Raw genomic sequence first — 3,552 nt, forward strand, 5'->3', positions numbered from 1 at the left:
CTAAGAAAAATTTGGATGACTATTCCATCCAGGGTTATAAGTATTTGAATATGGGTTGTTCTGCCTTTGATTGTAACTCATGATTGCATCACATTGTTCAAGTTGATTGATTTGTGCAGTGATAGCTCCCAATGGACATGAGTCATTTGAATGCTCTGAACTCCCACATACTTCACAAGATGTACTAATAGCATTGACCATATTAGCACTAGTCCCCATATTCTCAAATTTCTTTGTAAGAGCGTCCAATTTTGCAGACAAAAGAGTGACTGCATCTACATCTAACTTCCCTGATGCTTTAATTGTTGGGTTTACAGAGGAATAGCCACCACTTCTTTCATTTGCCCATTGATGATGATTTTGTGCCACACTTTCAATGATTTCTTCGGCTTCATCTAAGCTTTTGTTCATAAGTGCCCCTCAAGCAGTTGAATCAAGGGACACTTTGGTATGATAATTGATACCATTGTAAAAAGTGTGCAACGCTAACCATCTTTCCAACCCATGATGTGGGCATTGTCTGAGCATACTATTATATCTATCCCATGCTTCAAAAAGAGATTCCGAGTCAGTTTGCTTGAAGCTTGCAATTAAATTCCTCATAAGAGCTGTTTTGCTTGGTGGATAGAACTTATCAAGAAACTGTTGCTCACACTGCTCCCAAGTGGTGATGCTATTAGGGGTCAAAGAATTCAGCCATTGCTTTGCCCTATCTCTTAAAGAAAACCCAAATAATAATAATCTAACTGCATCTGAAGGAACTCCATTCATTTTCATGGTACCACATATTTCATAAAAGACCTCTAAGTGTTGATTAGGGTCCTCATGAGGTCCTCCACCAAATTGGTTCTGTTGCACCATTGATATAATTGCGGGTTTGATCTCAAAGTTATTAGCTTCCACTGAAGGTCTTGAAATACTAGATCGAAAACCTCTCGCATAGGGTGCTGCATAATCCTTAAGTGGTCTATTTGCCATATTCAAATGTTCCTGTTCTTCAATTTGTCTTTGCAGAATTCTTCTTTTATGGAAAGTTCTATCAATCTCAGGGTCAAAAGGAAAGAATTCTCCTGCAAAGTTAGATCTTCGCATACACAAGAACAAGATAGCATATAACAATTCGACACAAAAAGAAAATTAGAAGAATCAAAAATGCAGAATTGAATTTGTACAAAAAGAATTAACAAGAAGTGAAAGTTATACAAGAAACTAAAAAAAACAGAAATCTAATGATTAGTTACAACTATGCAATATGAAAGGAAAACAAATGTTATGTTTAGTCTAACTCAATTGATAATTCCTAATGTTATAGCGCAGTCCCCGGCAACGGCGCCAAAAACTTGTTACTCTCCGCAAGTGTACGGAAATGTCGCAAGTAATATAAAAGATTATCGTATCCACAGGGACTGGAATAAGCACTAGAAATGTCTCAATGCGAATTAGCTAAACAACTATCCAATTGTTTCAAAAGCAAAGTAAAGGTAATCAAATCTAATATTAAAGATCAACAAACAAGAGTTTAGAGTTTTGGGTTATGATAAAGGAAGATTCTAGGAGTTTCGGTTTCTTTGTAAGATTTCTTGAATGTAAATTGTTCACCAATTCTTATCCCTCAATTGCCAAACATGTAGAAAGTTGCCGGTTCCCTCTTGCAATAGACAACCGGCTAAGGACTGAGAAATGTATCTAAATAGGATTAATTAGACATGAACCTATGTTGTCCTTACACAGAAGTGCACCTATTACTATGCCTTCCTCGGATATCAACGTAGAAGCCCACAACTCATTAATCTATCAAGATACAAGAAGCTAATAATAAAATCCATCCTACTCTCTTGAATACCCCTATTTCCTCTTCAAGATTATCTCTCAAACGTCCTTACACGGGCTTGCACCTGTCACGTGGATCCCTCGGATGATCGAGTGAGAGTTTATCTTTACAAAGTCCATAAGAAATCCAGACAATCAATCAAGAATGAGAATTAAGCACAAATCACCATCAATCATTCAAGATCTAATTGATACAAGCAAGATAATGTCATTGAAACAAGAAAATGGCAAATCCATAAGAGATTACATCAATCCATCATACAAATACTCCCTTAATCCTAGAATACAAGATCTACTCCATGAATCAAGGAAGAAAATCCGAAGAAATAGAGATTACAAGCTTTCCTTGAATCCCCAATCCAAGAAAACAAGAAGAGGGGGAAAGAGAAAACTTATCTACGAAGAAGCCTTGTCTTCGGATCCAATCCTCGCTCCGGAGTCGAAATCGTCGAGATATCACTTAAAAACGCCCAAAAATCCTCCCAAGAATGGGCGGAAACCACCAAATCTTGCTTTCTCCAAAAGGGGAGAGATCCCTTTCAATTCATGAAGAAGGGTTTAAATAGAGGAGGGAATCGGGACACGGCCCGTGACACGGCCGTGTGAGATTCACACGCCATGTCCTCTTCCCTTCCTGCCGTGTGACTCCACACGGCCAGAACCCTTCTGCTCTCTGGAAATGCTACACGACCGTGTGGTGCACACGGCCACAGCCTGCTTGGTCTCTGGAAGTCTCAAACGGCCGTGTAGATCCACATGGCCATGTAAGGCTTCTGCTCTGGTTGGCTTCAAATCTTGACACGGTCGTGCGAGGTCCACACGACCATGTCATCTTCCTCTTTTGTTGGTGCCAAACTCCACACGGCCCGAGCTCCATCCCAGTGCATGGCCGTGTGAGGTACATGGCCCGGTGCTTTCTCCTTTCGTTTCCTCCAATGCATGCCCAAAGATGTAGATTCTTCACCAAATCGACTCCTGTGTACAGAAAATGCACAAAAAGCATATCTCCGAACCAAAAGAGTAAATATGCTAAAAGGAAAGCTGGAAATATAAAAATGCATAGATCAAGCATGCTCAAAGTATGTAAATGTGCGTAAAAACATGCATAAAAGAGTATATAATCTTTGCACATCAGTCCTCAAGAGGAGCTCATAAGGATTGTCATGTTAAACCCTGCAGGTGGACTTAGTCCGACATGACGATAAGGTTGAGTGGTACTACTCTTGGACTAAGATATTAATTAAATGAGTTATCAGTAACTCACTTAATTAGTGGACATTCGATATCTTAAACACAGGGAGACTAACACACTCATAATAAGAAGGAGCCCAAAAATGTAATTTGGGATTGGTGCGGTAGTTCAATGATAGTTCTCTAGTGGAATGAATTATCATTGATAAAAATAAGTTGTGTGTTCGGGGCGAACACGGGATGCTTAATTTTATCGGGAGACCAAAACCAATTCCTCCTCTCGGTCCCTATCGTAGCCTCTTATTTATAGAGTACTATACCCACCTATACCCACCTTCTATACCCACCCAATAGGGGCCGGCCAAGCTAGCTTGGGAACAAGCTAGGACCGGCCTAAGTATAAGATTGGGTGGCCGGCCCTAGCTTGAACCCAAGCTAGTAGGGCCGGCCAAATTAAATTAAAAAGAGATTTTAATTTTAGTTTTTATTATGTGGAAGAAATAATTTATTAAAGAGAATTAAAATTAAAAT

At 39.5% G+C, this 3,552-nt stretch overlaps 1 non-coding gene across 1 annotated transcript; it reads left to right on the forward strand.

The window, feature by feature from the left end:
- Positions 1-499: 499 nt before the first annotated feature.
- On the forward strand, positions 500-606 carry LOC122022143. Its single transcript, XR_006122872.1, has one exon. It is a non-coding gene; the product is annotated as a small nucleolar RNA R71 (small nucleolar RNA).
- The last annotated feature ends 2,946 nt before the right edge of the window (positions 607-3,552 follow it).

This window comes from Zingiber officinale, chromosome 9A, assembly GCF_018446385.1.
Source record: "Zingiber officinale cultivar Zhangliang chromosome 9A, Zo_v1.1, whole genome shotgun sequence".
NCBI classification, from domain to species: Eukaryota; Viridiplantae; Streptophyta; class Magnoliopsida; order Zingiberales; family Zingiberaceae; genus Zingiber; species Zingiber officinale.